General features: G+C 37.1%; 1 long non-coding RNA gene across 1 annotated transcript in view; it reads left to right on the top strand.

The window, feature by feature from the left end:
- Positions 1–25,754, top strand: part of LOC110255835 — a 542,938-nt gene that overhangs the window by 420,564 nt on the left and 96,620 nt on the right. The gene's annotated exons all lie outside the window — the stretch shown is intronic.

Raw genomic sequence — 25,754 nt, 5'->3', positions numbered from 1 at the left:
GAGTCAGAGCAGGTGTCATTAATTGGCCAAGTGAGAAAATCCCATCTAGCAATATCAATAGTGGCCTATACAGGACTGAATTTTCTTTCTTCTAAAATACATTCCCTGGAGTTCCCGTTGTGTCTCAGAGGAAACGAATCTGACTAATGTCCATGAGGATGCAGCTTCAATCCCTGGCCTCACTCAGTGGGTTAAGGATCCTGGGTTGCCATGAGCTGTGGTATAGGTCGCAGGTGCTGCTTGGATCCTGAGTTGCTATGGCTGTGATGTAGCTCAGCAGCTGCAGCTCCAATTTGACCCCTAGCCTGGGAACCTCCATATACCTTGAGTGGAGCCCTAAAAAGACCAAAAAACAAAACAAAATAAAATTAAATTAAATTAAAAAGTAAAATATAAAATTTCCTAAGGGCTATCCAATCAGAACATTGTAGGGGAGAAATCCACCAAGGTAACATAGAAATACTAAACTCAGGTAATTAGCCAACAACTGGATTGATTTTAAAATTAGCATAGGATCATACTTCTGATGGAAAAACATTTGATTCATATGCAAAAGTTCAAGTCAAGGAAACATTATAGTCATTGTACGAGTCAGGTCCAGCATCTTGGGCGAGCTGTCTACTCCTAATGTCATCTTCTTCCCATGCTAGTGTAGTTTCTCCTCCATCTGAGCTTTGTTTTAAGATGATTTTGAGGTGAGCAGTCCTCTCTATAAACCAATCTGGTGCAGGGGCCTTTTTTTTTTTCCAGTGGGAAAATATGAATCCAAGAGTCAATTCCTTTTCATTTTGCTGCACATGAGCTCATTAAGAGTAGCTGGCGAAAGTCTCCCTGCTGGCTTAGAAATAGCCTTTTAAATTATATCATTTTCGCTAGGCATAATCCCCTGGTCACAGGTTCCGGGGCATCTGATCTTCATCCAAAAATAGATCACTGAGGATTTTTGTTTGTTTTTTGTTTTTGTTTGCTTTTCAGGGCCTCACCCACAGCACATGGAAATTCCCAGGCTAGATAGGAGTCAAGCTGTCAGCCTACACAGCAAGAGCAACACAGGAAACAAGCTGTGTCTGCAACCTACACCACTGCTCAGGGCAACACTGGATCCCTGACCCACTGAGTGAGGCCAGGGATTGAACCCACATTCTCATGGATACTAGTCGGATTCCTTTCCACTGCATGACAGTGGGAACTCCTTGAGATAAATTTTAGAAACAAGCTTAAAATGTCCTTTTGGAAGCTCAGTTAAACTTTGCAACAATATAACATAATAGCAAAGAACTATCTAGGAAGTAAGTCAGTGAACACTGACCACAATTAACAGAATTAGATTAACAGATGTCCATTGAAACATCTCTTTCTCTCTAAAATTACTCTCATTTTTATCAAATATAGCCAAGCTAAGCCTAATTTATTTGCCCATTAAGTCTGGCCTAAAGAAACTTGGTCTGACAGTAAATATAATTGATCGTGTAGGCTTTTCTAAAAATTGGCTTTGCTGGAATTTTTTTTTTTTTTTTTTTTTTTTTAGGGCTTCACCCAAGGCATATGGAAGTTACTGGGCTAGGGATCTAATTGGAGCTGCCGCTGCCTGGCCTCCACCACAGCCACAGCAAGCAGGATCTGAGCCATGTCTGCAACCTACACCACAGTTCACGGCAATGCTGGATTCCCTAACCCACAGAGCGAGGCCAGGGATTGAACCCATGTCCCCATGGCTGCTGGATGGGTTCCTTTACCACTGAGCCACAATGGGAACTCCTGCTGGACCTTTATAAGGAATCTTAGACTGAGCTTTAAAGACATTTTAGGGCTAGGAAAGTCATGCCAAGGGCTTGCCAGAAATTTTGTCTTAAAGATTTAGGTGAATGCCTTTCTTTTCAAAGTCCCAAAACACCTTGAGATTTGTGCAGGCTCTGATAAAGCTGCTGGGAACCTAAGAGTTTCCATTCTCTGGAGGGATCAGATAGAAGAAAGAAATATTTCAATTCTGCTTACAAATGTATAATTTACGAAATTGCTATAAGTCATAATTAGCTTAAGAGGAAGAGTTTCTTTATACCTGGATAACAAAGATTGAAAGCCAGTACTATTTCAGATAGAAACTATAAAATTATAGTCATATTCACTAGTTCACTCAGTCCAATGTAACTAATCCTTTTTGTTAACTGTTTATGAAGCCATCAGATTTCCCCTTAGAATTCTTTAATTTCTTATGCATTTCAGCATTATGGTCTGAAAGTCAGGAACTTGTATCATTCAAAAGCTCTTTCTGTAGATCTTCTTGAAAAGGAGGCATTTTTGCAAAGGCATCAACAAAGCCATTAACTGTCTACAATGATAAAAGACTTAAGGAGGCACATTTAAAATCTGATTACAAAGAAACTTGGTTACTGTTGAGACATCATGCTGTCTAATCTGAGGAGGACGCTTATCAGTCATTGATAAAGCTCTCCATGTATTTTAACATACCAAATAATCCTACTTAATTTAACACTTTTTTCTGAGGTGTTAACCTCTGAAATATCTCTCTGCAGTCAAAAGAACCCATTAGACTTTGATGGGTAGTTTATCAAATGTAGCAGTTTTGGAGTTCCCATCATGGTGCAGTGGAAACGAATCCAACTAGCAACCATGAGGTTGTGGGTTCGATCCCTGACCTTGCACAGGTTCGATCCCTGACCTCGCTCAGTGGGTTAAGGATCTGGCATTGCTGTGACCTGTGGTGTAGGTTGCAGACGTGGCTTGGATCTGGTGTTGCTGTGGCTGTGGTGTAGGCTGGCAGCTGTAGCTCCGATTAGATCCCTAGCCTAGGAACCTCCATATGCCGCAGGTGCAGCCCCAAAAAGCAAAAAAAAAAAAAAAAAAAAAAAAAAAAAAAAAAAAAAAAAAAAAGTAGCAGTTTGGTTTTAATTGGTCAGATAGAGTCGTAGATCACTGTGAATAATACTTTTCCCTTAACCAAAGTTACAAGAGATACCAAAAAAAAAAAAAAAAAAAATACAGATCACTTAAAAGCAAAGAACCTCATATAATGTTTTATCAAAAGTACCATTGCAAGAAAACTTTGTTCTCTTAGAGTGAAAAACCAAATTCAAGTTTTGCACCATCTTAACTTTCAAATTAGTTTGCTCAGTTAAACTTATTTTAAACTTGGTGTCAACAATGCACAAAACTCTTCTCTCTGTGTCCACTTCACACAAACCTGAGCAAGGCCAGGGCTCGAACCTGTGTCCTCATGGATACTTGTCAGATTCTTTTCCCCTGAACCATGATGGGAATCAGAAAACATTTATCATTTAACAAATTAGCTCTGAGGGAACTCCGGAAAAAAACAAAGAGTACTGGCCCCCAGCTGAGGTGCATATCAAAGGAGTAATTCCAGTAAGCTCAAATCTTAACATCTTCCCATAGAAACTGGTTTTCTGTAAATCTAGTTATCTGTAAATCTTTTGTTCCTACTACTTTCCCCAGGACATAGGACTTGAGGTTGAACTACTTCTTTCTGGCCTCCATGGTTTCTGATGAGAAGACCACTGTTATTGAAACTGGTTTTCCTCTGCGTTCCTTTCTTTCAGTATTTTTTTCCTTTAGCTTTAGTTGTCAGCACTTTGACTGTGATGTTTCTTGGTGTGGGTTTGTTTGGATTTATCCTGTTTGGAATTATCTCAGCTTTTAAAATACGTGCATTTATGTCTCTTGGGAAATTTGGAAACTTTTCTACCATTGTTAATTTGAATCCCAGAACCCTAGAAGAAAGAACAGATACCAAAGACTTCCAAAAAAGAAGAAAAACAAAAAGTTAGCACAGAAAAGATCAAACTGAGCATGATGTTAGATTTCTCAATCACAATGCTAGATGGCAAGCAAGAAAGAAGCCACGTTGTCAACATTCTCAGGAAAAGCAATCTCCATTCTCAGCATCAGTACTCCACCAGGCTATTCATCAGCGATAAGTAGAGATCAAGTTCACATATGTCAGCTTAACAAAAATCATCTCCCTTGCACTCTTCTAAAGGAAGCCAATAGAGGATACCCTCCCAAGAAAGGCATAACAAGAAAGATTCAATATAAGAGGGAGGCAGGGATTTGCGGTAAGAACGTCCAAGGTGAGAGCTGTGCATCAAATTTCAGAGAGAGACCAGTTTTGATCAGAATAGTAGACTAGAGAACCCCAGCAAAGCTCTCTCAAGAAAAAATACAGACTAAATAACTGTCTAAGGTAGGCCTGAATTTCACACCTCTGATGGAGAGTTTGTTGAAAAATTAGTGACAGGTACAGGAAAAATCAAGCAGAAAAGAAAGAGAGAAGGAGGGAGGGGGGACACTTGTTGAGAAATAAAAATTGGGTCACAAGTCAGGAAAAGATAATATGTTTCAAGACTCTAAATAAGAACTGTTCTTAAATTCTAGCAAATACTGATTAAAATTGTTACATAATGATTTTGAGAGAGTTGGTATTGGATTATGTGTTGGGGAGAAATAAAGTAAAAATGAGCGAAATATATAATTTTCACTGTAGGTTACTTCAACAGTATGTAACGTGAACACTCAAAATATAGGAGTTCTAGTGTGTAATTATAGATGTAAGGAAGTAAATCCCAAAATAGCATAATTGACTTCAGAGTAGCTGAAATCAAGATGTGAAGGGGACAGCAAGGGACTACTTTTGTGTGTTCTCGGATTTATGGAATTATGTAACTATTAAAACTAGGCACTTATTAATTAGATAAAAATTAAATTTCAACTTCAAAATAATGTCCAAGAGACAGTGCACATAATTTCATAGAAAAACTGGAAGAGAATATAAATAAAATCAAAAAACTCAAGGGATAAATGGCAAATATACGTTTGAAAAAGGATAAACTTTATTAACAGTCATCGTATGTTTTTAAAACAATAAGAAAAGTTTTGGAGTTCCTTTAACAGCTCATTGGAAACTAATCTGACTAGCATCCATGAAGACGGAGGTTTGATCTCTGGCCTTGCTCACTAGATTAGGATCTGGCATTGCCACAAGCTGTGGTGTAGGTCACAGATGCAGTTCGAATCCCACAGCGCTGTCGCTGTGATGTAGGCTGGCAACTGTAGCTCTGATTTGACCCCTAGCCTGGAGACCTCCATATGCCATGGGTGCAACCCTAAAATGACCCCCCCCAAAAAAAAAAGTTTAGATTATTGACCTGATATGAATTTCTTTCTTCAGTTTTTCCAGTTGATCACCTTTCTTTGTTACTAATCTACTCTTTGCATTCAGAGGTTTTCATCTTCACCAAACCTATGGTCCGGGTATCATGGTATTTCTCAGAAATTCTGAATTGCTATTATAGAGTTCTGACATTCCTGGCTTACTCTTGCCCCTTGGAGTCAACCTAAAATGCAGGTTTACTTCCCACTGTGAAAGCTGTAGAAAGAGGAAATGAGATGAATTTTATGAAGACATACCTTGCATGTCTGTTTGTACAACTGTAAATGCATAATTATGTTTTTAGCAGATGCTGGATGAGATGGAGAGAGGGCTTAGGGAATAGCTGAAGTGCTCTTCTTTCTAGTGCTTTCTGAAAACATATGCATAGACACACACATTCATTTACATATAATTCTATGTAGTATATGGTAATATATAGTATATATAGTAATATATAGAAGAATTATATATATGTACTATATGCATATATAATATACAGGGAAAAAATACATATACCAGCTTTTCTCTATTTTAGCAGCTATACGGTAAGGATTTCAATTTGTTTGGCATGTAACCTACACATGAATATTTTATTCTTACAATGCTACTCTTGAAACTAATGAAATTCCCATTTTCCTTTCTCCACTCTCCTTTCCTCTCCCCTTCCCACCTCTCCTTTCCTCTTCTTGCTTTCTCACCCTCTATCTTTTTCACCTTCGTCTCCTCTTCTCCTTCATTTCCTTCCATTCTCCTTTAATTTCTCCTTCCTCCTTTTCCTCCTTCACTGGTTTGTTCTTTCAGGTACTGTTCTCCATCCCATTTCACACAACCTTCATTTAACCTTGCCCTTTCAGCCGAAGGAAAGGATATCATCAACTTCCTCCTCACAAATGTTTTAGAGATTAAAAATTGTGTCAAACAGATTCCACCTGACACGTACTTAATTCATTCCCAGATGTATAAACGGCTGAGCTGCTCTCTCTGAATAATGACTTCTGTGATGACTAAACCCTTCTCAAATTAAATGTGTTACATTGACCTCCTTTCTACAGACCAAAAAAAAAAAAGCCATCATACCTATGGATACAAAATGAGGTTGGGGAATGCTGATAGAAGCATGCCACAAATTGGCTACGGCTGTAATAATAGGAACTGTTAGTCCACATTAGTACAGATGTGGTGGTGGGTGGGAATACACAGAATCTATGACTAGAGAGAGAATCAAGATGACAAAAAGAGAAGAGTAGGGGAAAAGCTATACCAAAAGGAAAGCTGTCTGGGATGTTACACACCCAGGAAAATACAGACCAAAAGAGTAGAAAACCAGTAAGGGGTGAGGAGGAACAGTTTTGGGAAATGTTCTAGGCTGGCAGTTGAAGAGACTGTGAGAGTCTGAGTTCATGAACCAGAGTAGTAAGAACAGCTTTGAGTTCCACGTTAGGATGACAGTGGGGTGAACAGTTTTTCCCTCTAACTTTTGAAGGGTGCCTGAACCACACTGAAGAAGGCTGCCTGTTTGGATGTCCAGTGGTTGAGAAAAAGGCAGTTTGGGCAGCCTGAGTTTGAATCTGATTGAAAGCCAAGACATTTGGAGTGGTTATCCTCTAGGTTCGTAGGAAGTGAGTTCTCCGTTCAGAAATCAGGGATAACATCCGCCTACCGTGTACATCACGTGACCCATGGAATCTATTTGGAACCCTTGGTATATGAGGGAAATAAGAAATGTCTTTTGGAATCCTGACTTGTCTGTGAGTGTAGTGTAATTGAAAAAGAACTCTGCTGCTTTATCCCTTCCACGGTGACAACATGAATGAGCGCCATGGACGCCTAAGAGGCTTTTTGTTGGACGCTAGTTTGAGTGCTACTGCTTTCTAGAAATAAGCCAGACCATTGAAGAACACAACTTTAAAGCAAAAAAGAAAAAGTAACATTTTTATCAAATTCTGAAATGTCAAGTTAGAGACATTGGTCAATAGCTGCCTAAGAGTGGGGAATTTATCGCCTGAAGGTGTGTTTAAGACTATTTTCTGTGCGGGTAGTACTATTGATGGGAGCTTTGGCCCAATAAGGAGCCCTTGAAGGGTCCCTGCATGAGTCAATAAGATGTCTTAATGTGTTCCCTTAATGGACCATTTACTTTCTATTTTGAGGCTTATCAAGGCCGCATTATTTATTTAGTTACATATTGGATTTAGAAAGGAAGCTCTCAAAGCCTGTGCTGTGCATGGCGTTTATTGAGTACCTACTCTTCTAAACCCTTAAACATAATGTGCTCGTGACATGGCCCTTCCCTTCTAATAGCATGATTATATACTGTTTTTAATATACTTATTATTTTTCTATTTGATAATATAATTCTTTAACAGCCATATGGGAACCTCCACACAGCTAGTTAAACCTGGAAAATCTCTTAAAGGGAGCAATGTGGGTGAGCTTTTTCTCCCTTGAGCCACAGGAGGTTGTAAACTTCTTTTCTTTCTGTTAAAACTCATTTCCCTTCCTGGTTCCCACTTTGTCTAACATTTTATTGTAATGTTCCTGGAATCTATTTTGTAGATTTTTTTTTTTTTTGGCTGTAACTGTGCATTGCAGTTTCCATTAATATTGTTTTCTCTTTGTGAATTCTATGCCTTTCGGTAAATGATTATATTTAATTGTTTATGTTATAATTTTGCATCATTTTGTATATAATAGATTAATAGAAAATATGAAGGGTATAAAAGATCAAAACATCACAGTCTTGGGACTAAGTGATGTTTACATTTTTAGTTTTATAAAACTGTGATTTGGGCCAGAAACTGTCAGAAGATAGATTTTTCAGCTTTCTTCTAGCATATTCTCTGGGAAGCTAATCTGAGAGCCTCCATCTCCCACCCAGTTCCTGCTTCTAACCATTTGAATCTTAGCAATTTATCCTTTGGTAGGATTTGATTCTTCTTTGTACAGTGTATTTCCTCTAACTCTTTGTCCTGCCCCCTGCCTTCTTGCCATTAATCAAACAATTAGAAAATACTTTGTCCACTTTGCTAAGCTGCAAATGCTATGCAAGACAGTAAAAATTCAATAAATTCTTTAATGGGGCATTGAATCTAATTAGGGGGACAAAAATATCTTAAATGAATTGGTTCAGAAGTAATTACCACAATTTTCTATGCTAATATCTAAATTTCAGAGCACTTACTTTATACTAACAGCTTTGTACACATCATCTCATTTAATGACTCCAAGCCAGGGAAGTTCCTTAACCTCTCTGATCTAAGGGTCTTCCCTTATTGTGGAGTTATCCAGCATCATACCAGAGTAGTGCAATGAAAGGAGATTTAGAGTGGATGCAATACCAAGGAGGTTATATGGGAAAACAAAGTATATAGTCATAAATGTTTGTTATTAAATCCATGAGAAAGTAATGAAATATGGCTATAAATACATGTGTGTGTGTTAACTACAAAACAGTGAGAAGATTTACCCACAGAAGGGTTATTTCTGCCATATCCCAAATGGAGTTCCTCAGCATGTGGGACTACATTCAAAAATGCAGTAGAAGCCTTAGGAGCACTGTTGTATGACCACCCACTAAACAAAGGAAAAGATGCAGTGTTTCTTCAAAGAAAATGATCACATGGAACCATCTGATCCAACGTCAAATAAGAAGTCAGTGTAGGTGACAAAACAAGCTCTAGACACACAAAAATATATGGGACAGGAATATAACCTGAACCAGAAGCAGCTGGACAGAGCAACATAAAATAAATCATGGGGTTGTCCATCATGGAAGGAGTATGCTCTTGGAAGGCATTAGGAGGAAGATGCCTTTGAGCAGCACTTTTAAAAGATTAAAAAAAAAAAAATCTGAGTGATAAGGATTTGGTAGGCAGACATAGAGGTTTCCCCAAATGCAGATGGTTTCCATCGTCAGTCATCATCAGCCTTAAAGAAATGAGCACATCTGAAACATTGTGCTGTCTACCAATGTTCACGAAAATGTTACCCGAAGAAAATCCTGGTGTCTGGTGACGTTTAACATTCACTTCAAAACGTTTTGCACACATTTACTTAAGAATGGTCAAGTTCAAACATATTTTGAGTTGCATTTCCTTGGGACATTTCTGTATTTGGTTTATGTTCTATTTGGAGTGTTTTCTCGTGTGTGGCTGGGCCACTTTATTTAAGAGTTTCAGAAGTTCACAGTGACCCTGCCTTTCACCCTCCAGACACCCACCCTTTCTTGCTTGGTACAGACCTCTGTTTGGGGTCCCTCCTGTCCTTCCTCGAGAGCTTTCTCCTGCTGTTTCACAAGACAGCTGTTCTTCGCTGGTGGTCTCCCCACCGATCCCTCCGTGTTTTCTCATTGCCAAAGGAGAAACAAGGCAACAACTTTTCTTTATTCACTTTTATTTTGAATTATTTGGTAGACTTCGAGTGTCTTAAAATTATAATTCAAGAAAAAAAATAGTGACAGAAAACTCTCAAAAGAAGACACTCTTAAAATACATTCCTTCTGTCAAAAGGGTGTTTTTAAGGAAGCCCACAACTGATCTGGATTAAATTCCTTATCCAGCTAGGCTGTTGTTTGGAACTGTTCACAACTAATAATAACCAGATAATAGTATAATACTGTAAAAGGAATCTTTGAACCATGCCTGGATTTTAGTTAGACTTGGTGTCTTGATAAAATACCTCAATATGTTATTGATGGTGCTATTATTATCACGAGTATTTTCATTATTGATCTTCTGAGAAGTCCAAAATCCTTTTGATGCATTTGTTGATATTACTTATTTTTGAGAAAGAGTGAGAGAAACTCTATTTTCCCTTCTTTAGGGATGAATAAACTTGCACAAGAGGAGATCCAACAACTCTATTTGCTCTTTTTATAGCACAAATTGGAAATCAAGTGTTCCAAAGCAGGATCAAAATTATAGCTGCTCTTTAAAGTTCAGCTGTGTTTTTCTCCTTTCTCTTTTGGAACTCAGAAATTTTTACCTGTTCCTTTCTTACAACTTTTAAATAACAATTATGATTAGCCACGTATAGAAAGCTATCATAAGAGTAAAAATCTGAATTTTATGATAGTAAGTTTTAAAAAATAGCATTACTCATGAATAGATATGAAACAATGTCTCTGCTAATTTGGTGTAAAATAAACCTAAGACGAAAAAAATTGTGCAGTATTGTTTTAAAGAGTTTTTCAATGTAACATTCATTAAATATAAGGGATAAAAAGAGGAAAAACATGAAGAAGGGTAACAAAAGCAGAGGGGAAGACAGGGTAGAAGTGAAAAGATAGAATTGAAATAATCACCTGTAACTTGATGTAGAGAGTGGAGATGCAACGTCCTGCAAGTTGCATGAGTTAACTAATTAGCCAGGTGGTCATTCTTAACATGTTTATTCATGCAGTGAATATTTATCAAGGGTATTCAATGCCTGGCTCCATGCTAAGTGCAGCACATCCCCAAAATAATCACTCACGTAAGCTCTTGGAATCTCTTTCAATTACTCTTGAACCTGAGTTCAAACTAAATTAGTATATTAAATCTGTGGTTCCCAATAGCGAGGTCCCAAACCTATCCTGGTCTATGATAAGGTTTTCTTTTTTTCTTTTTTTAGGGCCAAACCCACAGCATATGGAGGTTCCCAGGCTAGAGGGTCAGATTGGAGGTATAGCTGCTGGCATATGCCACAGCCATAGCAACTTGGGATCTGAGCCATGTCTGCGACCTACACCACAGCTCATGGCAACATGGGTTCCTTAACCCACTGAGTAAGGCCAGGGATGGAACCTCTGTCCTCAGGGATACTAATCAGATTCATTTCCACTGAGCCATGACAGAAACTCTCATAAGATTTTCACATGTCTGCATTTAAAAAATAGTAAATGTAAAAACCAACAAACAGAAACAAAACAAAAAAAAAGAATTTTAGTCAAATGTTCATGCATATTATTAATTCATATAGAAGTTTTTTTTTTTTTTTTTTTTCTGGGAGTTCCCGTTGTGGCGCAGCAGAAATGAATCCAACTAGGAACCACGAGGTTGACAAGGGCAGTTTTAGACATCTGAGGTTAAGCCCCTGTGGAGTGTCTATAGAACATTACTAAACTAGTATATGTCATATAGATAAAGGATAATAGAAAGATCTCAAGTGGCCTATAAACACTTTAAAACAGGGATTATCAGTATTAGTATTAGTAAAAGATGGGAGTATTAAACATCATTTTGTTGCACTCACTTGCATTTCTCAGATATTCTAAAACACAAACATCTACCACCTCTATCTCATTTATAGTAAATTAATTAGTATAATTCACCAAGCACTATGTTTATGGCTAAATTTTGCCTCTGAAAGGCTGATTCAAAATAAAAATCATTGGAGTTCCCATCGTGGCTCAGCGGTAACAAAACCGACTAGTACCCTTGAGGATACGGGTTTGCTCCCTGCCCTAGCTCAGTGGTTAAGGATCCGGCATTGCTGTGAACTGTGCTGTAGGTGGCAGATGTGGCTTGGACCTGGCATTGCTGTGGCTGTGGCTTAGGCGGGCAGCTACAGCTCCAATTTGACCCCCAGCCTGGAAACTTCCATATGCCACAGGATATATCATTGGTAACTAACAAATAGCCCTTGTATACTAATACTTGACTTACATTAAATAATTTAATCTCATAAGTCTATCAGGTAAGTGCTACCTATGCCCATTTTAAAGATGAGCAAAGAGTGGCACAGATAGCTTAAGATGTCTCACCCACTTTACATGCTAAAGTGACTTCACACACACACAAATATTCGCATTTTTAAAGACACGGAAACTCAGGTCCAAAATTTTTCTAGTTGCTTTTCTATGAATTTTAGGCAAAGAAATCAAATTCTGCACAAAATTTAGGCAAGGTAAGTGGTATTTAAAAAACCATTTTTTATAGCACTGGGAGCTATATCTAGTCACTTATGATGGAGCATGATAAAGTGAGAAAAACAATGTATATGTGTATATGTGACTGGGTCACCTTGCTGTATAGTAGAAAATTGACAGAACACTGTAAACAGCTATGATGGAAAAAATAAAAATTATTTAAAATGTAATAAGTATTATAAATATTTAAAATATTTAAAATATAAAAACAATTTTAAGTAAAATTCTTAAAGAAAATAATCTTTTACCATTTTCATTGCCATTTTAAGTGAGAAATTAGCATTGAGGGTAATATTTAATATTAGAATGATATTACTTAATATCATTAAATTACCCTTCTTTCAACAACAGATGTGCATTCTATTTTTTAATGTGCATTTTGGTGTATGGTTGAAAATAGGTTATTATTTTCTCCCAAAGCATTTAACAAAAATTAAATATTCTATCGTGGACTGAAGTCTTTTTTAATAAAATAATATGATGAATGCTCTCCTCCAGTAATTTTATAAATTTAAAATTTAATACCAGAAAATTTAACTGTGGTGCAATAATTTTAATCGTTTTGAACTGTTTAAAAATATTTACATTGAAAATTTAAAGGCTGTGCTTGCAAGAATCTATCTTGAGGAAAGAAATTACCATTTGGAAGATCTGGAAATACTGTATAGGTATATTCATGACTATTTATTTCTAAGTAGAAAAAAGAATTCATCTTTCAAATTTTGATCTAACTTAAAACCCGAATCTGAATGAATACAATGAGTAGTCTAATCAGCAGACAGTGCACAATATCATTAATGATGAGATGTGTGTAAAATATAATTTACTTTTGGTCCTTTAAGAAGAAGAAATACATCCTCAATATTTACAAAAAGAACAAACCAATTAGATGTTTATTATACCAGGAACATTTATTCTTAGTGCTTACCATATCAGCTAAATATATTTTCATCACAATCACTCATTCACAAAAATGCACCTGTATTGTAAATACCAGACTTGTAGGAAAACTTCTGTTTAATCTTGGGTGGTCTCTTTGCCCAGGTTTGATTAAATATGTCTTTTCACAACAGGTGACTTTTTAATTGTTTTCTTATGGCAACCCATTTATTCCTCGGGCTTTGTTTAGCTTGCATTAGTTTTCCGAGTTAATGACCATGTGTGAGAACGTGCTGAGTACAGGTGGCCAATGGTTATGCAGAGAATGTGGGAGTTACAGCAAATGCAGCAGGCAAGTGATTTAACTTTACCAATTAATACAGTGGTGAATAGTTCCCTGGCCCTCAAGGCCTTTCAAACAGAAAACTTGGTAATGCAAGTATGGAATAAAGAATAAAGCAGCTTGTTCTTTGTATTTACTGGGCTTGCTTTCTTTAGTGTGCTGAGTATTTTCCCATGCTCAGCTTCTGGGCTCAAATCAGTTTTTTTCAAAGTGGCTTCTTCTCTGAGCAGTTGTATTAGTAAACTTGGCATTTTTCTCTTATTTGTGTCTTGTTGTTCTGGAAGTCTGTAGGTTAGCAATTTGAGCCCTGGGGTTGCCTTATTTCCTCTTGGCCAATAGACATGAGAATTACTATAATGAGGAGCTATATAATCTCTAGCACCCCAAATCAATTCCAGTTATTGGAAATCCTTGAGACAGTTCAAGAGTAGAAGTTGAATTAGGAGTGAAGTAACTAAGCACAGGCAATCCTAACTGAGGAGAACCAAAAGGAAAAATGAGATTTGGGGACTACCTAGGCTGCCAGAGACTAGTGCAAAACACAGCAAGGGCTTTTCCGCTGGGCTTAATATTTTTTTCTTTCCTTTCTGACAAAAGGAACATTTGTTTGCAATTAGCTGAGTTAAGGAAATAGCATCTGAAGTCTTGTTTTCCAATTGGAAAGACCCGTATGACTTGCTATGAAGACAACTTGGAATATCTGTTCAGTCTCATTTAGTATGCATGCATTGTTCACAAATGCAAATTCATTTGCCAAGACTTTGTAAGTTTCTAAACTATGCAAGTACTAAATTATAAAAAATATGAATATTTAGAAGTATTCGAAGTAACATATACTGACTTCAACTGCAGTACAATCTGGGGATCTTAAAATCTCTTGATGAAACCGATTAATACCAATGAACACAGCAGTTTTCAAAAAGTGTCAGCATATCTGCCAAAAAATAGGGGGAGGGGAGCTGTGGGCAATGCCTACAAATACTTGAACTTTTTAAGCCATCAAGGAAATAATAAACAAGAACCATGTAATCTACAGGAAAATCTATGTCAGTTGTGCTACATCTAGTTTCCTTTCAGCACATCTGCTAATTCCTGTAATTATTGTCTGACAAAGAAAAAGGAGGGGTTGGAAATTTATTGGCCTTTTTTATAGTCAACTATTTTCAAATGATTTCAAAATATTGGATTTTTCAGCTGTGGCCATTCAGATTCTTCACATCATGCTAGTCAAACTTTAGAACTTTGAGCACAATGAGTGTTTATACTATGTTAAAACATTTTTTTCTGTTAATGTAACCTTGAATTTTGACTTGTATCAATTTTTTTGTGGTTTATTTCTATAAAACTGAATCCCTTTGATTTAATGAGGAAAAGAAAGCCTCAGTACTGAAATACTCTAGGAAAGAACCAACCTCCTACCCAATTTCTACCACCTCATCTCCTCTTAATTCAGTGCTCCATGAAATAAGTCTGTGCTTCTGAATATCCCCATTTTAGAAGCAGAGGAGTAAATAATAAATTGAGAATAGGTTGAGAGGGTCCCTTTCCAGTTTTCCAATTCAAAGATTTCTGTAAAGTTAAAGTTATAACATTGTAGCAGTGGAACAGCCAAGATCTCTACTTCAACTTGGAGATGCACACTAGTATGACCTGACAATTTCAAAGTAAAAACAAAATCTTTTCCTTCGCCTGTTCACAGTAGCTGTGTTTGCTTCTTAATGCCCTGGGTATTTACTGCAGTAAGTTGGTAGCCAAAAAATTCTTATTCTGAAAAATAACTGCTAGAAGCTCAGGTGTCCACTGGAAATTAAGATGGGAATGGATTGTGAGTGAAAGATTTAGTGGCTGAATTGAACAGCTTCCTTTGCCAACACTATTCTAGATCTTCCTTCCTCAGTTCTACAATTTCTTTGATATGCATTAGCCTTAGAAGACCTCCAAAACTTCTCCTTCTTTTACAGCAATGAGCTTGTCTTTTTTCTTGTTTTTTTTTCCATACACTTCACAGAACTAACTGGGCATTTCCCACTAAAATCTGTTAGTATTTTGATGAGTATTTTATTAATTCTGTAGGCCAATTTGAAGAGATTGATATCTTTAGATTACTGAGATTTTTATCTTTTATAATATACCTTTCCATTATTTAGGTCTTCATTATGGACTTTCAGTAAAGTTTTAACGCTTTTCACAAAAGACTTATATATCTTTTGTCAGATTTGTCCCAGTGTCTTTATGTTTTTTTACTATTTTAAATATTTTCTAGTTACATTTTCTTATTGTAGATGATATATAAAACCGCAATGAATTTCTTGTATTGATTTGTATCCAGAAATTTTACCAAATTCTCTTTGAAATTCCAATAACATAGCTTTATATATTGGTATTTTGGTTGTTTCCTGCTACATAACAAACTACTCTAAAGCAGGCTAGTTTAAAATAACAATTATTTTATTATATTCCATAATTTTGTGAGATGTCTTGGCTTGTAAGTTTTCTTCCTTATCAGGTGCTAGGTTTTTTTTTTTTTTGATATCAAAGTTATGCTGACCTCAGAAAGCCTATTGGAGTGATTTCTAGTTTTATTTCCAACATGTAAAGAGCTTGGAAGTCGTAATTCCCACTGTCACAACAACCACAACAACAACAAAGGTAAACTCAAAATCAATGTTTTTTTTCCATAGGACCATAAAAAAAAAAAAAAATGAGGTTACAAGGCAAACCACCACCTTGAAATGTAGAAAGAGAGGTAAATATATATAGCCAGAGCTAAGATCAGCTTAGAAGAAACTGCGGATGATAATTGGTCTACAGAATAATGACAGTGGATTAAAACTGAGAAACGTTTTTAGACACAGACTCTATTTTAGAAGGAATTTTTAGGGAATTCAAAGACAACAAAGAGGGAAAAAACAGCAACAAGGAAATTACAAGAAACTAAAGCCTCTGACATCTAGAGCTACAGCATACAGGAAACACAGCTCAGTTCCTAACCCAAATTAACCTAAGACCTGACAAAACCCCTGATTACCAATTCCCATCACACAATAACTCATGTTCATCTTTTTGTTTTGTTTTGTTCTCCCACTGTACAGCAAGGGGATCAAGTTATCCTTACATGTATACATTACAATTACATTTTTCCCCCACCTTTGTTCTGTTGCAACATGAGTATCTAGACAAAGTTCTCAATGCTACTCAGCAGGATCTCCTTGTACATCTATTCTAAGTTGTGTCTGATAATCCCAAGCTCCCGATCCCTCCCACTCCCTCCCCCTCCCATCAGGCAGCCACAAGTCTCTTCTCCAAGTCCATGATTTTCTTTTCTGAGGAGATGTTCATTTGTGCTGGATATTAGATACCAGTTATAAGTGATATCATATGGTATTTGTCTTTGTCTTTCTGGCTCATTTCACTCAGGATGAGAGTCTCTAGTTCCATCCATGTTGCTGCAAATGGCATTATGTCATCCTTTTTTATGGCTGAGTAGTATTCCATTGTGTATATATACCACCTCTTCCGAATCCAATCATCTATCGATGGACATTTGGGTTGTTTCCATGTCCTGGCTATTGTGAATAGTGATGCAATGAACATGCGGGTGCATGTGTCTCTTTTAAGTAGAGTTTTGACCGGATAGATGCCCAAGAGTGGGATTGCAGGGTCATATGGAAGTTCTATGTATAGATTTCTAAGGTATCTCCAAACTGTTTTCCATAGTGGCTGTACCAGTTTACATTCCCACCAGCAGTGCAGGAGGGTTCCCTTTTCTCCACACCCCCTCCAGCGCTTGTTATTTGTGGATTTATTAATGACTGGTGTGAGGTGGTATCTCATGGTAGTTTTGATTTGCATTTCTCTTATGATCAGCGATGTTGAGCATTTTCTTATGTGTTTGTTGGCCATCTGTATATCTTCCTTGGAGAAATGTCTATTCAGGTCTTTTGCCCATTTTTCCATTGATTGATTGGCTTTTTTGCTGTTGGGTTGTATATGTTGTTTATATGTTCTAGAGATTAAGTCCTTGTCGGTTGCATCATTTGAAACTATTTTCTCCCATTCTGTAAGTTGTCTTTTTGTTTTCTTTTGGGTTTCCTTTGATGTGCAAAAGCTTTTCAGTTTGATGAGGTCCCATGGGTTTATTTTTGCTCTAATTTCTATTGCTTTGGGAGACTGACCTGAGAAAATATTCATGATGTTGATGTCAGAGAGTGTTTTGCCTATGTTCTCTTCTAGGAGTTTGATGGTGTCCTGTCGTATATTTAAGTCTTTCAGCCATTTTGAGTTTATTTTTGTGCATGGTGTGAGGGTGTGTTCTAATTTCATTGCTTTGCATGCAGCTGTCCAGGTTTCCCAGCAATGCTTGCTGAATAGACTTTCTTTTCCCATTTATGTTCTTGCCTCCTTGTCAAAGATTAATGACCATAGGTGTCAGGGTTATTTCGGGTTCTCTATTCTGTTCCATTGGTCTGTCTGTCTGTTTTGATACCAGTACCACACTATCTTGATGACTGTGGTTTTGTAATATTTCTTGAAGTCTGGGAGAGTTATGGCTCCTGCTTGGTTTTTGTTTCTCAGGATTGCTTTGGCGATTCTGGGTCTTTTGTTTTTCCATATAAATGTTTGGATTGTTTGTTCTAGTTCTGTGAAAATTCATGGGTAATTTGATAGGGATTGCATTGAATCTGTAGATTGCTTTGTGTAGTATGGCCATTTTACAATATTGATTTTTCCAATCCATGAACATGCAATATCTTTCCATTTCTTTACATCTGCTTTGATTTCTTTGATTAAAGTTTTATAGTTCTCGGCATATAGGTCCTTTACCTCTTTGGTCAGGTGTATTCCGAGGTATTTGATTTTATGAGGTGCAATTTTAAAAGGTATCATTTTTTGTATTCCTTTTCTAATATTTCATTGTTTGTATACAGAAATGCAACTGACTTCTGAATGTTAATCTTATATCCTGCTACTTTGCTGAATTTATTAATCAGTTCAAGTAGTTTTTAGGTTGAGTCCTTAGGTTTCCTATGTATAGTATCATATCATCTGCATACAGTGACAGTTTTTTCTCTTCTCTTCCTATATGTATGCCTTTTATTTCCTTTGTTTGTCTAATTGCTGTGGCATGTTCATCTTTTAACAAAAATTCGTATGACATGTTAAAAGGCAATAAAAAAACCCAACCTGTAGGGACAAAGCAAGCATCTTTGAATCAGTTAAAGCACTTGATTTTTGAATTCTCAGATAGGAAATTTAAAATACTGTGATTAACATATCAAGAGCTTACAATGAAAGAGTATCCAGCAAATAGGAATAAATGTAAGCAGAAAAATGGAAATTCTAAAGAAGCATCAAAAAATAAATGCTAGAAATAAAAAATTCTATAAATGAAATGAGGACTTTTATTTATTTATTTATTTTGGCTTTTTAGGGCCCCACCCATAGCATATGGAGGTTCCCAGGCTAGGGGTCAAATTGGAATTGTGCCACCAACCTACGCCACAGCCACATCCATCCTTGCTGGATCCAAGCCTAGTCTGTGACCTTCACCACAGCTCATGGCAATGCCGGATCATCAACCCACGGAGCAAGGCCGCGGATGGAACCTGCATTCTCATGGTTACTAGTCAGATTCGTTTCTGCTGAGCCATGACAGGAACTCTGTGCAATGAGGAATGTTCTTAATGGTCTCATCAGTGGACTGGGCGCAGATGAATAAAGAATCAGTTTGCGGAGATACAGGTTAATAGAAATTTCTCAAACTAAAATGTATGTATAAAAAAGGAGAATAATAGAGTATAATATCCAAGAACTTTATGACAATCACAAAGGTATAATATATGTGTATTACATATGTATTACAAACGTGTAATGTAGAGAGAGAGTACTCTTTAAAAAGAGAAAGAAGGACAAAAAATTATTTGAAGTACTAATGGATGAAAAATTTTCAAAACTAACAACAGACACCAAAATAGGTCCAGAACTTTGACAATACCAAGCATGACAAACACCGCAAAATTTACAACTGAGCACATCATATTCAAAGTAAAGAAAATCCTGGAAGGAGTTAGAGGTAGGGTCAGGAAGGACACTTTACTTAGATGGAAAAGGAAAATAGATACATCAGCCTTCTCATTAAAAAAAAAAAAAAACAAACAAACAAAAATAAAACATGCCAGCAAGTATAGAATGGAGATAAAAAAAGTTAAAACCAAAAAAGCTACAAATCTAGAAAATTCTGCATCCAGCACAATTATTCATCAAGCTGAAAAATAAAGACTTTCTCAGACAGCTAAGAGAGTTTTCTGCCAGCAGACCTACCTTTCAAGAAATTATAAAGTTCTTCTAGAGGAAGGAAAATTGCTTATGTCAGAAACTTGGATCCATGTAAAGAAAGAAAGAGCATCAGAAAATGAATAAATGAAATTAAAATAAAATTTTTATATTTCTTATTCTTTTTTTTTTGTCTGTGCCCATAGCATGCATAAATTTCCAGGCCAGGGATTGAACCCATTGCCATAGCAACAGCCCGAGCCACTGCAGTCACAACGCCAGTTCCTTAACCTGCTGTACCACAAGGGAACTCCTATATTTCTTATTCTTAATTAATCTAATAGATAACTGTTCAAAGAGATAATAGCAATGATGTATGAATTGATACAGCATATGTGTAAGTAAAATAAGTAAAAGCAATGTGTTAAGAGAGGGGAGGGAAAATTAGATATACTCTTATAAAGTAACTACACTACATAAGTGAGGTTAGATTGGTTATAAATGTATGTGGAAATATCTAGAACAACTGCCTAAAATTTTTAAAAGAAATAGAATTGATAGACTAAGAGATAAAAGAAAATAGAACCATATAAAATGCTCAGTTATAACCAAAGAAAGCTGACAACACCAAATACTGTAGAGGATGTGAAGCGGCAGGAACTCACATTCATGCTGCTGAGAGCACACAATGGTACAGTCACTTGGAAGACAATCTGACATTTTCTTAGAGAAGAAAAAATGCTCCTTCCATACAACCCAGTGATCATGGTCTTTGGTATTTTTCAAAGGCGTTGAAAATGTATGTCCACCATAAGCCGAATTTTGACAAACAAGCAAAAGCATTCAATAGAGAAAGGATTGTCTTTTCAAAAAAGATGCTAGAACAACTGGACATCTATATGCAAAACAACAACAACAACAACAAAACAGAAAAAAAAAAAAAACAAGAATCTAGACTCAGACTCTACAACTTTCACAAAAATTAACTCAAAATGGACCATAGACTGAAATATAAATTGACCAGTTGGACTATATTCAATTAATTTTTCTTCTGTTGAAAAAGACATTTTTAAGAGAATGAAAAGGCAAACTACAGACTGGGGAAGATATTTCCAGAATGTATCTAAGAAATACCATGCTTCTAAAATATACAAATAATTCTTACAATTTAGCTATAAGGAAACAAGCAACCCAATTTGATATGGACAAAAGATCTGAATAAACACCTCACCAAAGAGGATATACAATATTGATGGCAAACACATATGAAAAGATGTTCAACATCTTATGTTATTAGGGAGACACCACTATGTACCCATTAGAATGGTTAAAATCCCAAATACTAACAATCCCTAAAATATAGCATAATAACAATACCAAATTTTGGTGAAAATGCAGAACAAGAGCAACTGTTATCCATTGCCGGTAGGCTTTCAAAATGGATTGGTCTTAGAGTTCCCATGTTGGTGCAGTAGAAACAAATCCGACTAGTAACCATGAGGTTGTGGGTTCGATCCCTGACCTCATTCAGTGGGTTAAGGATCCGGCATTGTCGTAAGCGGTGGTGTAGATCGAAGACACAGCTTGGATTCTGCATTGCTGTGACTATGGCATAGGCTGGCGGCTCCAGCTCTGATTTGGCCCTTAGCCTGGGAACCTCCATATGCCATGGGTGCAGCCCTAAAAAGCAAAAAAAAAAGGTTTGTTCTTCAAGACACTTTGGCAGTTACTTCAAAACTAAAGCTAATCTTACCATGTACCAAAAATTACATCCTAGGAACTTACCCAATCAAGTTGAAAACTTAGTCCAGACAGAAACATTCAAACAATGTGTGTTTATAGCAGCTTTATAATCACCAAAAGCTAGAATCCATGAAAATGTCCTTCAATAGTTGAATAAATAAAACTGATACATTCATACAATGGAATATTTTTTAGTGATTAAAATAAATGAGCTATTTAGCCATGAAAAGCCATGGGGAAACTGAAATGCACATTGCTAAGTTAAATGCTGCATGCTGCATTATTCCCACGGTATGACTTCCCAGAAGAGGCAGCATGTACAGCAGGGAGAAGGTCAGTGGTTTCCATGGGTTGGAGGGTAAGGGGATGAAAAGGAAGATCTCTGGCATCATGCATTTTTCAAAACCTATATGACTGTACAACACAGTGAGCCTTAAAAGAAAAAGAATATGGCATATGGAAGTTCCCAACCTAGGGGTCAAATCGGAGCTGTAGCTGCTGGCCTATGCCACAGCCACAGAAACACCAGATCTGAGCTGTGTCTGTGACCTACACAGCAGCTCACAGTGTTGCCAGATCCTTAACCCACTGAGAGGGGCCAGGGATCGAGAGGGCCTCATGGGTACCGGTCAGGTTCACTACCGCTGAGCCATAATGGGAACTCTTACTTTCAAAAGCCTTAATGGACTAGACCAAACAATTATTTGTTCCATATATTTTAACTGTGGTCACTTATATTAATGTTCTGCTGGCAGATGGGCTGGTCTGGAATGTCTAAAGTGGCTTCGCCCATTTGTCTGGAGCTTTGGCAGGAATAAATGTGCATCTGGGCTTATCTGGGACCAATGGTCTGAGTGTGTACACACGCCCTCCCCATAACGCTATGCTCCTTGCAGTTCAGCTTTTTACATAGTAACTGGGGCTCTCAGAGAGCGTTACAGGCTATAGCAAGTGGAAGCTGATGGTTTCCTAAGTCCTGGGCCCAGAAACTAGTGCGGTGTCATGTCTGTCCTTTCCTCACAATGCCTGCTGAGATTCAGAGAGATGTGGAATCCAGCTCTTGACAAGAAGAGTCAAACAATTAATGACCATCTTTAAATCACATTCTTAATAAAAATAACATCATTATCTTAATTATAATATTAACTAAAAATGTTATAGATGTCTTGATGCTTTTTACTGGCTTAATCAAATTTTCTTCAATTCTTGGAGCTCCTGTTGTGGTGGAGTGGAAACAAATCTGACTGGTATCCACGAGGATGTGGGTTCAATCCCTGGCCTGCTCCAGCGGGTCAGGGATCCGGCATTGCAGTGAGCTGTGGTGTAGGTCGCAGATGCAGCTTGGATCACGAGTTGCTGTGGCTGTGGCACTGTAGCTCTGATTCCACTCCTAGCCTCGGAACTTTGATATGCTGCAGGTAAAAAAAGAAAAAAAAAAATGTTTTTCCTTCGGTTCTTGATTCGGTCATATTTAGTGAATTGATGTTGAACATTTTTAAATGCCTTTCTTTCATCTACTGAGATGATCATATGGTTTTCTTCTTTATGATATTAATGTGAATTACTTTGTAGATAGATTTAGCAACTGTAAAAGAATCTCAAGTAAGTATAGAATAAGGGGACTAAAGTTTATTTCTTTCTAATTTAATAGTCCAGGCATGAAGAATGCAAGTCTAGTATAGAATCCGTTCCAGACTCCTGCTTTTTGGGGCCTCATCCTTCTATTGTTCCTAAAAGTAATATATTGATATCACCAGTTTTGCAAGCAGGAAAGGAAACGTGGGTGAAGTCAGGTATGCTCCTTTTCATTTAAAAGAACTGACTGGAAGTTATACATCACATCATTTCACATCTCTGGGCCAAAATTTAATTCTGTGGCAGCATGCATTTGTAGAGAAGGCTGGGAAGTTAGTGTGCTGTTCTGGGAAAACACATACCCTCATTAAAAAAAAAAAAAGTATTTCTGGGAAAGCAAAGTTCTAGGCAAAAATTGTATTTATACGGAAGAATGAGGAAATAAATATTGGGACAATAAATAGTCCTGACACATGTGGTGAATTATAAGAATCAACTTTCTAAGAAGAATCCAAACTTGCATTTCTGGGATAAATGCAATTAGCATATGCTGAATCATCACTTCTTTAAACAGTGCAAATTTACTTCACTACTATTTGGTTTTAAGACCTTTTTTTTTTTTTTCATAAAAGAGATTGGCCAGTAAATTTCCTTTCTTATTCTTTCCTGGTCTGTTTTGATATCAAAGTTATGCCAGTGTAAAAAAAAATTAATTTGTGAGTAAAACCTTTTTCTTAAATTATTTTATTTATATATGTGAGAATTATTTTTTGAACTCTAGTATGTTTATTTCATTAGGCTGTACTACCAACCTAAAATCACTAGTTTTTTCTGTCCATACAATATCCTGTATGAACACAAACTAAAGTGAGGGGGTCATTGTTTTTCCTCTCCTCCATATGCCAAGTTTAAGACAGTTTTTATTTATTTTTGCTGTTGTTGGTTTTATTCGACTTTGCTGTCACTTTCTGCTTAGCCGTTTTATTTTTACCATGCCGTGAAATCCTTTTTCACCTTTCTAGAAGTCTCTTATTTGGGCCCCTCACCCCAGGTTGGGTTTTACTTCCTTATTCTCATTCCAATACAACAATCAGAACAGAAATCCAAGGTATCTATATTTTTTTTCAGTAATAATTAAGGTAAAAGCAATCTACCTTAGTCATTTACCTTTGCAGAACTTAAAAACCTCAGCTAAAATTGGAGTTGGGACAGGCCTGCGGGGGGAGCTCTCGGCCCTGCCATCCATCACCAAACGCCCCAAATAGGAAGAGGCAGAAGCCTATATATTCTACTCTCCAGCAGGAAGAAAATTTCTCTCCAGCTAAGGACACCCCAGAGCCTGTTAGAGACTGTAACAACCCAACCAATGAGAAGCCTCCATTCTTTGGCCTCTCAGCTTCCTCCAATGAACTCAGGCTCTCACAGCCCCGCCCAATTCCCCTCTTTTCCCTATAAAAGCATCTTCTCTCTTCTCCAGATTTTTTTATGGCTAGCCATAGTTTGCTTATCAAGAACTGCAAATCCTCTGGCTATTCCTGAAAAAAAAAATCGCTTTTGCTGGTAAAATAACTAATTTATTAAGTTGACACCTTGCAGATCTTATTCATCTTTTTCCTTCTCTGCAGAACTCTTCCTGTCTTGCACCTCAGCAAAGTAAACACTTTGTTTTACTTGAGAGGGCATGCACTTGTGCGTGCGTGCACACACACACATGCACGCATGCACGCACACACGGCAGCTTTTCAGCTGTTTCTAAGTGGAACAGTAAGTCAAGGCCTCAGATCCACTTTCCTGCCAGGAAAAGAAATGACAAAGGACATGCAGCTCTTCTCCCCTCTGCCTCATTCAAAGTTTCTGCCATTAAATAGAACACTTAATTTAACTTTCTTGTCACAAATGTCAAAATAAGTAAAATTTGCACATTACTTTTACCAAAACGTACAAGTAAACAATGAGATGGTAATTAAATGTAATTTTTTGGGAATTGTTGCATTCATTTTTTTAAATGAATGTGTTGTCTAAAGAACATACTGCTTCCATGACTCAACTGTTCATGAATCTTCAGTGCTCACCTTTGACTACGAATGCTACTCCTACTCCTCAACCATACCTTAAAAGAATCTCCAAAATTGCCTCAGTTGACCAGCTCTATGGTTTTCTGCAAATGTTCCTTCAATTCATATTTCTCTGCATATAGCTTGGGCTGCCACTCATAGAGAAGCCCCTGTTCCTTCATGCAAATTCCTCTTCACATTCATGACTTGCTCCCCCTGATACTCAGATACTTTCTATCTGGACTGGTTTTTCTTCTTGTATCCATCTTACCCTTAATAATGAATTCAGGAGTTCCCGTCATGGCGCAGTGGTTAATGAATCCGACTAGGAACCATGAAGTTGCAGGTTCGGCCCCTGGCCTTGCTCAATGGGTTAACGATCCGGCGTTGCAGTGGGCTGTGGTGTAGGTTGCAGACACGGCTCGGATCCCGTGTTGCTGTGGCTCTGGCGTAGGCCAGCAGCTACAGCTCCGATTCGACCCCTAGCCTGGGAACCTCCATATGCTGAGGGAGTGGCCCTAAGGAAAGCAAAAAGGCAAAATAAATAAAATAATGAATTCAGTGATATTTCAGTCATTTTTCAAATCCACCAGCCGTGGTTTTATTGTCTTGTTCTGTATTACCAAAATACCTTTTTAAAAGCTTTTCAAAATAATTTAATGATTCACATCATAATCCTTGAGGTTGGTGTCTATCCATCTTCCTAAACCATATCATTTATGAGAACGGAGACCATACTTCAATCACCTTGAAATCTCTCTAGGAACCCAATACTTTACTCATTAAAGGACTTGT

Source organism: Sus scrofa, chromosome 11 (assembly GCF_000003025.6).
Source record: "Sus scrofa isolate TJ Tabasco breed Duroc chromosome 11, Sscrofa11.1, whole genome shotgun sequence".
Classification (NCBI taxonomy): domain Eukaryota; kingdom Metazoa; phylum Chordata; class Mammalia; order Artiodactyla; family Suidae; genus Sus; species Sus scrofa.
This window is presented reverse-complemented; position numbering and strand designations above follow the sequence as displayed.